The sequence below is a fragment of the Mesocricetus auratus genome, unplaced genomic scaffold, assembly GCF_017639785.1.
Source record: "Mesocricetus auratus isolate SY011 unplaced genomic scaffold, BCM_Maur_2.0 Super-Scaffold_100010, whole genome shotgun sequence".
Classification (NCBI taxonomy): domain Eukaryota; kingdom Metazoa; phylum Chordata; class Mammalia; order Rodentia; family Cricetidae; genus Mesocricetus; species Mesocricetus auratus.
In genome coordinates, this window is record NW_024429194.1 from 38,271,172 (window position 1) to 38,283,581 (window position 12,410).

General features: G+C 36.5%; 1 protein-coding gene across 5 annotated transcripts in view; it reads right to left on the reverse strand.

The window, feature by feature from the left end:
• Positions 1-12,410, reverse strand: part of Spag16 (sperm associated antigen 16) — an 809,062-nt gene that overhangs the window by 702,324 nt on the left and 94,328 nt on the right. Inside the window, exon 1 of one of the 5 annotated variants that reach the window (XM_040753385.1) lies at positions 2,508-2,631. The exons of the other annotated variants lie outside the window; for them this stretch is intronic. The gene's annotated coding sequence lies outside the window, so the exon portion shown is untranslated. Of the gene's footprint in view, positions 1-2,507; positions 2,632-12,410 lie in introns of those variants that run through there. 5 annotated transcript variants of the gene reach the window in all.

Sequence of the window (12,410 nt, forward strand, 5' to 3'; positions counted from 1 at the left end):
GGTAATTACTCTTGCCAGTGAACTACTTACTGATAATCCTAATTTACCCAACACTGCCAACTGCCTGACATACACTAGCAAAAAGAACAAAACAAAACAAAACAAAACACCTGATACAGCAAATAGTATACTGGGAAGAGAAAAACATAAACAGTGAACATGTGCAAGTAAATATGAAATGCTAGGAGACAAAAACTTCTCTTGAAAGAAAAGAACATGGAGTAGTAAGACAGAGGAACTGGGAACTGTGCAGAGAAGGGTGGGCTGGGGTGCAGTCCATGCACATGCAGAAAAGGCAGCCGGAAGAGGCCTCACAGAAGAGGTAGAACCAGAGTGAAGACTTGAAGGTGGCGATGCAGAAGGCCTTAACTCTAAGGGAAGAGAGTCTCAGACAGAATAAAAACCAGCTTAAAGAAACATAAAGTAGAGACCAGGTACCTTACTCTACGAACCAAGGTAAGCATGCATGATATGACAGATTAGAATTAATTTAATGTTGAAAAGAATTTAATGCAAGTGTATCAAAGAATCATAAATAATGAGGGCATCAGAAGATAAAGCACAATATATCTACGGACTGCAAGTTTTTTAACCCTATCTTTGATTCATTAAATTCAATAAAAATCTTTAGAAAATGTCTAAGGATATTCAGAAGATAAATAGATGATAAATTAATTTGCCTTGATTTTTAACTTCCTTCTACTTGCAAAGTGAAAATAAACAGAAGCTTCCAGAACACCAAAAACTTTCTATTAATTGCCTCAGGAAAAAAAGTATTAATGTGCAAGTGGTGTTCTGGATTCTTTGGGATCTAAGGATGTTAGAGTAGCTAGTTCATGATCTGAAAGAATATATAGGCACCTACAAAGAAACATGCTAGTGAAGTATCATTTGAAGTCATGACAGAAGATTATATTTATAAAGAGAAAGCACTGCTATTAGGTCATATTGTTATAAACTCTATTAGTAAGAGTAGTACTCTTTCACGTACATTGTTGCATCCACTTTTGTTTTGATTTGTAATTAGATTTAAAGCAACCAAACAGCTTTAATGATTATTGAAGAAGGAATACTCTGATACAAGCTAATTACAATGTTGAAGTACTGTAATGTATTCTTTGCTCTCTGTATGGCTATAGAAACAACCCAGCTAGTAGATTATACTGCCCAAGCAATCAGTATTTTTTGTTAAATATCACAGAAATGCTTAGACTAAGATGCCATCCAGTTGCTAAGGACCTTGCTAAAGTATGTTCATAGCTGAGAGGGTTAAGACAGGACTGAACATAATATAATTTATCCACCTGCCACTAACTCCCATAAATATGTGGGCTATGACTGATGAAAAACATGACTTTTCCTAGGGGAGGGATTCTGTATCCCCACCCTAGATGCCCATCAATACTTAAGAAATGGTGTCAGCTCACAGGTTAGTCTTGAAATTTTGCCATCCTCTTTTGCCTTTGAGTGATTTGTTACAAATCAATTACAGTTGGAACTTCAATTAATAATCAAAATCTAGGGACACATGCCCCCATCGCTAATCCAGAATCACCTACAATTAATAACCACTTGCAAATGAAAATTTAGTTTTTTCACTGTAGAAACTAACTACTGTAGGCTGCACGCCCAGCAGAAGATGGCGTACAGAAAGTCAGCTTGATGGCATCTTTGGAGTTTCCATGTCTCATAGCGATGTGGCAGCCTCTTCCTTAAAAAACGATTTTTTAAAAACTTTTATTTAATTTTTTTCTTTTCCCCATACAGGTCCTTTATGAATATACTATGTTGTCTAGTTTAGTGTTTTTATGGACTTCCGGAATGTGCAAATGGGTATAGTCTCTTGTTTCTTGGACTGTATCATGAGCCCTTTTCTTTCAGTTTGTTTGTTTTTGCCAATTTTGATGTACCATCTTTTGTTTTATTTTATTATATTTTATTACTATACCACAGAAATTTGTTTTTTTCTAGTTATACAGAAAAGGGGTGGATTCAGATGGGAGGTAAGGAGTCAGAAGGAGTAGAAAGAGAGGAAACTATATTCAGGTTATATTATGTGAGAAAAAAATCTATTTTCAATAAAAGGAAAATCCGTTTTAAAATATCTCATTACATCAATTATGGAAGATGATCTAATATTAATGAATAATTGTTCTGGCTGTTAATTCATTGGTCACTTAGTTTAGTGGAACAGACTAATGATATTATTTACAAACTTGTACAGTAAACATGGTACTTTTTCGCAGTTCATAATTTCCCTCTTAATCAACATCTGTTCTTGTAGCTTTTTATCTATCTCATGCCCCACTGGTACCTCATTGCCTAGGATTAACCATTCTTCGTTCCACGTGCTACAGATCTTGGGAGAGAGCCACAGGGGAGAGTGGGGCATTTGCTGTGGTTTGTTTTGCTTTGTGGCACTTAGCAGCCAAATGCTTGGCAAGAATTCCTGGTATGAGCCTGCGCGACTGCGGACGGTAGTAACATGGTATCCTGGTAAATTTTACCTCCTCATATGAAAGAGTATCTCTGGGAAGACACAAAGATGGAGTATGCGCAGTCAGAGCATGGAGGGCTGAGTTCAGGCTCTTCCAAAGGCCTCAACAGCTTTGACAACCCACAGCGCTCACAGTGTCATAGTTTACACGGGGGAGGAATGTGAGCCAGGAGCAGTTGAGCTGCTGGCTTTGAATCATAGCTCGAGCACTCACGCTCCCTCTTGTCCAACTGGCAAAAGAGGCCTCACATGGTCAGAGACCAAATACAAGATATTAAAATAGATGCCTAGAGAAAGGGGAGGCAGATGATCATTGACTCTGGATGGACCGCAGCATCATCCCACACAGAATAATACAGACTGATAAATGAATTCAAATATGATAAACAGGGAAGTAACAAAAAAAAAGAAGGGGAGGGAGGGAAGGGAAGAGGAAGCAGGCAGAAGGAGGGGAGGCAGGGAGGGAGGGAAGGAGGGAAGGAGGGAAGGAGGAAGGGAGGGAGGGAAGGAGGAAGGGAGATGAAAAAAGGGAAAGGGAGGGAGTGGAGGGGAAGAGAGAAGGGGAGGGGATCGAGGAAGGAAGGAAGGTAGCTGGTCCGGTCCCCAAAGCCAGAAATAGACCCAAAGATGATCACCCAAACCAAACGGCATATCAGTCTGATACAGACTGGAACTCAGGAAATGTCTGCATTTGTTAGTTCTAATCATCACTGAAGCAAAAACAAACAACAAATTATCATAAACACTCCATCCCCATGTAGCCTACATTTTTTTGTTTTAACTTTCACACAAATTCCACTTTTCACATCATGGCCATGGTTAAAGCCACTTAACTGTCTTCTAGTGACTCCTAAACTAGATATTTGAGGTTCATTGCTCCCTTTCATTGCTTTGTCATTGTTTCCCACATGACATTGTTGCTGCCTTCAAATGTCTCTCTGCTAAGTGAGTCCCTCACAAAAATGACAAGTTGGAAGTCAGGAATAATCACTTACCTTTTTTCTATGCACTCTGCTAGATGACTCCACTGTGCAGAGTAAAGTTTTCACTTTAAAGACATCTATGATCCCTTCTTCAGAAATGAACAGATCCAATGAACCCCATCTTCCACTTCATACTTAAATATAAACCAACCTTAAGTCCCCCTCCTTATGTCAGCCCTGCTATTAATGAATGTAGAACTGTGTGTTATACAGGACATTACAACTGTGTTACTGTCTAGTTCAGTTCAACTATGAGCTACCAGCAAACAGCAATATATTATTCATTTCTATCTCTTCAGTGTGGAATATTATATATAATAGGCACTCCATAAATGACTACTTGCTGAATATATAGCTGTCATACAGGTCAATTTGTTGTATATATTTCATTCTTGAAATACAGTCAACACTTTCCTGTTAGATAGAAGTGGCAAAAAATAACATCATGATTTATATATTTTTCTCCAGAACTCCATAAGAATTTTATTTTTCTAACTCGACCACTATGTGGTGAATTCTATAAGAGAATGGATGAAGACATTATTCATTTTTGTACTGCAAAATGAAAGAAAATGAATGTTAAAGATTTTAGTAGCTTTAAAAATACATTTACTGATTTATTATGACCAACTGTAATACTATGTACATGCCTTTAAAAGTTTATATTAGCTATACTTTTCAGAGTTTCTGACTAAAACTATTTTTTCTCACCAAGAAATTACACACTTGCTGTGAATTCATAACAACATCAAAGATTATAAGATTAGGCAGCAATAATCCATAAATACCTGTATTTTAGTGAATGCAAACATTACTCATATGGTCAAAATCAGCTAATCGCATTTGTCACAACATTGCTTCATCCCACTGCGATGCTTCTGTGATATTTGCAGACAAATATGGAGAAGAAAAGGCAACTCTAGCCAGGTAGCTTTCTGTAAAATGAACTGCCTGGAAAGAGGGGCCTGATGTGTCCTGATATAATGACCAATAGAACCACAACTCTCCATTTCTAGGTTTGACCGTTTGTTACAGAGAGACCATGAAACTAGTACTCACCCCTTTAGTCAAATTTATGAAAGGAAACAACACTACATACTAAATACAATATGCGTGGAAGCCCAGCTGGAATTTATGACAACCTTGGGCTACACAGGCAATCATTCCCAAGCATCATAATTTCTCTCTGATAGGCACTTGCACTTAGTTCTCAGAATTTTTTACTTAGTAAAGAGATTAAAGATATTTAGCCTATGATTAGTTTAGGTGTCATTTTCCCAAGGTGAATCCAAAGAAGATATCAATTTAAATGTTATTGTCTTGTAAATGTATAAAAACCACTTATAAACAGCAAACCAAATATAAGAAGAATGTAATCATGATACTTTCTTGTAGACAAGAATAGCAATATATACATTAAATGCCAGAGAAAACAATGGGACTGAAGTGATTTCAGTTGGTATTTTGTAGGATCTGGTGTCACAGCATAGTCATAAAATCAGAGATATAGGACGATACAGAGGTAGAGAAATGTAAGAGAAGAGGCAAAGAGGGCAGAAGACACATAATCAGTGTGAGTTTTGCATTTTGTCAGCAGTCAATTAACTCATTTCCTAATACCAAGAGTCCTTTGCTTCCTTCTAAGATGGTTTGTGTGCCACTGCAAACAGAAAGTCACATATAAATGTAGATTCATGTCCCAGGTATGCTTATGCTCTGCCAATAGAACCCGTTCTATATCTCTCACCCCCCACTTTGGTGATACCACTGCAGTTGCATCAGAGAGGAGACAATGGGCCTTGAGTACTACACTGGATGTCTGGATACAGAGGCACTCAGGCACAGCACGCAGGGGTTTGTTCTGCCCACTGGACCCTCAAGACCAGATCATAAAGGCAGATAGGCACTGGATACCTATAAGGACTTCCTCCAACAAAAGTTGCCTCCCTCATCATGATGGCCCATTTTATTAATGTCTGGGATCAAGAAAACATAATTAACTGATTAGAAAGGGTAAAGATTAATGTTTTGCGGTTGAATATATCCAAGACAAGTGTGGAACACTAGAATTGCAGGCTGCTAAAATAGTCACTGCAGAACAGTGGTGTCAGAGTCAACTATGATTTCAAATCCCAGCTCTCTCACTTAGTAGCTCTTCATATTCATCCACTTAAAAATCACTTATCATTATGAGACAGACAAAGTGAGAGGCTGGAGACACAGCACTGAGCCAGACGTGACAGTGGTTCTGTTCTCTCAGAAACTGCAAAGGAAAAAGAGAGACTTTCATGTAAAAAGAAAAGATGAAGGCAGTAAATCAAGAAACAAGGGTCTAGGTTCTGAGAGATGCAAAGGAACAAAAGAACCTCCTGAGATATAATGAACAGGCAAATGAAGGTTTCTGAAGAAATGAGGCTTGAGCTGATATCTGAAAGACACAGGGGAATGCCTTAAAAATCAATTCAATAATTGCTGCTAAAGAAACACAAATTCTAACATTTTGTATTAGTATGTTTTTCTGTGTTTTGTTAATTATAGACACATGATTTTATGGAGAACTAATTCTGTTATTCCTGTTTATGAAAACCACATCATTTAAAAGCAGGAAATTATAATCTATTTTAGGGGTTGTGCAAACACACAGTCAGGGTAAGGTCAAGATGCAGCAGAAACCCCTGACTAAGAATTTAAAAACAGGGCTAAGATGAAGTAAGCAAAGGCAAGGACCACGGTCCCTGCTTCGTATGTTTACAGTTTTGTGCTTATCATCACAGTGGTTGGAAACTACTAAAGATGTGTCCCAGAATGAGTTTTGTTTGAAGGTCATTCTACTACAGTGAGTAAATGTTGTGGAAGAAAGATGCAGTTACTTACATCCAGGAAAAGACAGTGATTGACTACTGCTAGAGCAGACACATGGAGAGTCATTGGTACACTAAGTGAGAAGAAAAAGGAAAGAAAACTAAAAATGATTAATGTATAAGTGATAAGCAGGCATCAAGAGAAAGAGCATGGAAACATCTAAAGAGCCTTGAGTTTTCTGGTTTGCCCATCAAATGTGTGTGATTGGTAGAGTCACTGACACAGCTACCAAGCCAGGGATAAGTGACAACATGAGATCGTACTTGACTGTTCTGAGTTGGAGATACTTTTGAGACACTTAACATGAAAGCTAAGACATCTAATAGGAAGGGAAATTAATAATTGGCTTCACATAACCTGGGTTTAAAGGAAATATGTGAACTGTAAATAAAATACTAGGAATTAATTACATAGAGAGAGTCAGAAAACCTTGGCCCTGGAGAAATTATCCAAGAATTCAGGATAAAGTGCAGGTGTTCAAATCTACCAAAACAAAAGGCATGTTTCACATCGAAATTCTTTTTCATCCTCCTTTCTATCCTGAAATGAAATTATTCATATACATAATGAGATAATAGTTGCATTATCTCATTATGCTTCACAATGTGGAAAATTATTCACCTAGAGTCATATCCCAACAGACCAAAGGAATGATTATTGTTGCATAAACTCAATAAAAGATAACTAAGTAAAATGTATACTGCTTATGCCTAATTGGGTCATAATTTAATAATAGCTATACACATAATCCTAGATCACATCAATTTGCTTCAAGTTTTTAATGTTGTGAACTTTAATCGATTCTTTTTTACAGTGCTCAGTCCACCCACATACTCAACAGCAGAAGGGAAAATATTCTTCAGATTTTCAAACAAATTCTTAAGTATGAAGAACTAAAGGACTTTAATTTTTAAGTGCAATCTACTACTACAAATTATTGATTAAAATAAACTCAAATTGCACTTAATATAAACTAATGCTTGAGATAAATGAATATAAATATATCCACATATTTCAATAATTGTAAACATTTACCTAATTTTATTAGTTCTTTGAAAAATTCTTTCAGTGTGTTTTGGTCATATTTGACCCCTTCCCCAAATCCTTTCAGATCTAACCACCCTTCCTTATCTACCCAACTTTGTGTCCTCTATTGATTTTTAGACCAACTAAGTCCAATTTGAGTTGCCCACGTGTTCTTGGATATGTGAGCCTCCACTGAAGGGAATGGACTTTTAAAGAAGAGAGACAGCCTCTCCCAGAAGCTATCAGTTGCCATTCCCTCCCCGACTAAGGGGACGACTCCCTGCTCATCTCCCCACTGCTCCATGCTAGGATTATGAGGCTTGAATTGCACAGGTTTTGTTACACACACTTTGATTTCAGATGTGTAAGTGCTATACTACAAAAGTTTCCTTGTAGCCTCCTTGCTCTCAGCCTCTTACAGTCTTCCTGACCCCTCTTCTGCAATGAACCCTGAGCCTGGAGAGGAGAGCATGTGATCTAGATGTCCCATTTAGGGCTGAGTTTCCTCAGTCTCTTACTGTCTGTCCCTTGATGAACTGTGTGTCTGTGTTAATCGCCATGTACTACAAATAGAAGTGGCTCTGACAAGGGCTGAAAAATGCATTAATCTATGGGAACAAGATGGTCACCTAGGTTGAAATCTAAAATAAGCAAAATATTATATAAAACTATCATACATCTAACTACTAGATGAACAGATTGTGCATTCAGTTAGAGTGAATTAAGAATTAATTAAAATAACAGCTTTCAAACAACATTGGTGTTATTTGTTGCCTGTCTCCTCCTGCTGTATTGGCTTGTTGGAGACCTCATCCTGGTTTTTTGTTTGTTTGTTTGTTTCCTACTTCACATAACTTGGTTCCTGCTGAGCCCTCTCCAGATCTCCACCTTTGGTGACTTTATACTGTCCTGCTATGTTTGGTTCCTCCATATACTGTAATCACATCTGAAGATTTGAAGCCAGCCACTCCAGATGAGAAAGATTAAAGGCATACATGTTTTTTTTATATTTATTTAATATTATACACAACAAAAATATATGCACCTAAAAGAGCTGGAGATAAAAGACACAAAGGGACCCAAGCCAGGGGCTGTGTTCACTAAGGAAAGGGTCCCGCACACTTTGCTTATCCACAAAGAGAAACAGAGAGGGATAATATAAAAGGGTGAGAGCCTTGCTGTCAAGGTAAAGCAAATTGAGATTTATCTAACTCGAATCTCCAAGGTTCTATGAACATGCAAGATAAATTCTTGATGAATTGGGGAGCTGGCAAACTATGCTGGCACAAAACAAGTCAGGATCTGTAACACTGAGATGTGGGGTCCATTCACGGGGATCCTCTAGTCTCCCTTATAACAGAAGGGTTTCCACTTCAGCGAGAACAAAGTGAAGACGCTTTCAAAAAGCAAATAAATGATGCACATTTTATTAGTAGTAATAATATAAATGGTTGCCAAGTGCTTGGCACCAAACAGAATGGTTGCACACTTTGTTATTTAATTCTCATAGAACCCTTCAATGGGTATTATCATTTGTAATTTGTACATGAGAACACTGAAAGTCAGAGAAAATAATTTGTATATGGTCCCAAGTTTCATAAGAAATAAGGCACAGGGAATATAAATTTATTTTCATATTTTCACCACAACATTTACATACTGAAAGTTTCTTTTTTTTTTAAAGAAACATTTCCCAATTCTTTTTATGAGTCCACTATTACCCTATTACACTATTATACAAAGTTCCAACCAAAAAATTATAGAGCAATATCCCTTATGAACATAGATGCAAAATTCTTCCTTCCTTTCATTCCTTCCTTCCTTTCATTCCTTCCTTGCTTTAATTCCTTCCTTCCTTCCTTTCTTCTTTCTTTCTTTCTTTCTTTCTTCCTTCCTTCCTTCCTTCCTTCCTTTCTTTCTTTCTTTCTTTCTTTTTTTTTTATTAATATTTTTTTTATTTTCCTTTTTAAATTTAGATAAGAAACAAGGTTGCTTCACAAGTCAGTACGAGGTCCCTCTCCCTTTCCCTCCCCTCCTCCCGTGCCCTCCCCCCCATCCCCCCCCCGTTATCCCCTCATTCCCCTAGGGAGGGTGAGGCCCTCCATACATACTGAAAGTTTCTTATGGTGTTGTTTTACATAGTATTACAGACAATACTGAAAATAAAAAGACTAGAAATTCAAACATTAGACTTTTTAATCCGTATGTGCAATTATTCATGATTAAAAAGAAGCTTACTGATATTTTTAAAAAATAATTAAACAGACGATATGACAACAGCCCATACAAATACTTGCAATTAATAAACTACATGTTTTTATTTATTTGTATGAGTGCTTTGCTTGTATGAGTGTCTATGCAACACACGTGTGTTTGGTCCCTGAGGTCACAAATGGGCTTCAGATGCCCTAGAACTGAAATAATGGACAGCTGTGAGCCACCACGTCAATGAGGGCAATTGAGTCTGGGTCCTCTGCAAGAACAAGAAGTTCTCTTACCCACTAAGCCATTTCTCCATCCCCACAAACCACAATTTTTTTTTAGTGAAAACCAGTTTATGGAGTCATCCTACCAAGATTTATTGTGTGTGAGTCAGGAAATAAGAAAATTAGCACTTCTGTTTCTCAACCAATAACCTACTTGAAAAGGTGGGACATTAAAATGAATTTTAAGCACTAAAGAGTGAAACAATCCAAAAATATAATTATTCAAGGAAAATTCACTTGCATCATTATGTACATTTGATATGGGACAATTCACATTATTCTCAGTATCCAAGATCTTCATTGCTTTTCATATTAAATGCAAATAAATTTAACTAGTTTTAGAACAAGCACCACTGAGCTGTTTGTGTTATCCACACTTTCCTCAATACTTCCAGAAACACTAGCGTTTCTACTCATTACCTCAATTGAAAACCCCTAGAGATGATGTGTAATAACCTTGATTCTACTTATATACTCCTCCTTGGTGAAGAAAGGGAGTGCAGAAAATGAACACACAGGCATTGCTTAGCCTTAAGCTGCTAATAAAGAGTGTCACTTGGACTGAAACTTGGGGTTCTGACTCTAAGCCCAAAGTACTTTCAGCTGTAACTGGCTGCAAACTTGAAAATGGCTCCAGCTAGTTAATATCCATCTTAATTACGGCATAGAAATTAAAGACATACAGAATGCAATAGGGAAAAGGATATTGGTAAAAGGCAGCTCACCAAGAACTGGCTTATTACACAAACACAGCTAATTTCCTGTCTGAGATTACAGAGCTGGCAAACAGTCTTCCACATACCTTAGAGGTTACTCTAAACACACATTTAGTTCTATGACATTTGATAAAGCACATTAAAATAGATTATTTTATGAAGTCAAGTAAATTCAGACTTGTTAACTGAACAACTGGCATAATATAAAATAATTATATTTATCTTTTCAGATATAATAAATATTAAATTAAATTATGTTGAGCTTTATATGAATGAGGATGCTCAAATAAGAAAAAAATAATAATAGTCATTATCATTAAATTCTTCTTTTATTTCCCAATTTCAGCTTCTGATGATATCTTTAACCACATAGGAAACAAGGTTTTTGTTCTACTTGGTGCTATTTCTGTTATCATTTCCATCTAGAATGCAAGATGCATGACTTCTTAGATTAAATTAGCATCCACAAAGTGCAATTAAATTTACTATGCCTATTTTAATGATAACAATTTTCCAAAAAACAAGATTTCCCAAATAAATGATTATAAAGCAGATAATGTCCCATTATGATCAGTAGAGCTGGTACCTCATGAGAACTATCCACAGAGTTAATATAAGATTACACAGAAGCCCTGTCCTTACAGTCACAAATCCAGTATCAATCATTTCTTAATCAGTACTGAACTGTCTTCATATAAATATCTTGGTTCTTTAAGTAAGAACCAAACTATTAAAGAAAAGATCCTATAGGTTATGACCTTTTAAAATGGGTAGTACAGAAAAGACATCATCATATCATAACTGTAACTGGTTAAAGCTGCTAATACACTGTTGGAAATTGAGGAGTATGTTTTCTCTGTATTCATTACAGGTTTTCTGTATATACTGGAAAAATGAACAATTTCTTATCCATTGGAGCAAATAGATTGACTATTACATTTTTATCAGTTATAACAAAATAAATCTAACATAAAGATGCAAATGTAATATATGAAATCAAAAAAATTCTACAAGAATATTTGGTAATCACTCAGTAACCTAGAATAAGAATGCTTTGTGAAAATATTTAAAAATAAATGAATGAAAACCATTAATTTGACAAAATAAAAATTTAAACATTTATGTTAAACATTATCATAAACTACTGTTATATGGGGGTTAAGTATTCAAACTCATGCACTCTTGACAAGCACTTTACCCACTAAGTCTTTTCTGCAGTCCCTGGAGCTTTCCTTTTATAAAATATCTATGTTATTTGTTTATTTCTTATGAATTTAGCTAAAATTATCACTACTGGCAGATAGGGTTTCTATGTGTAGTCAGCCATTTAGCTGTCCTGGAACATGCCTCCATACCACCCCATAAAGAAATAAGTATGGATTCTAAATAATCTATAATATGTTGAGGAATCTCAACTCACTTGTAAATAAAGAGAAATACATAGTACTATGTATTTCTCTTTATTTACAAGTGAGTTGATATACAGGGGTAGGTGGAGGGCTTGATCCTGCACCAAATGATGTGATAGACTTTCATGACTCCCCGTGGGAGGCCACACCCTCTCTGAGGAGTGGGTGGGGGTGGGGAGATAGTGAGAGGACAGGAGGGAAAGGGAACTGGGACTGGTATGTAAAATAAGATAATTTTTAAAATAAAAATGGAAAAAAAGAAATACTATGAAACAGTAATGCCAAATATTTTCATCTGTTGTACTAGTATCACAGTATGGGATGATGGTAAGTCTTACAAGTACAGTAAAGTCACTATAGACCAAGGCACACGGCTGAGAAATGAGGAAGGCCTTTAGCCCTGGGAAAAGGGACAGAAGGCAAGAGCTCAC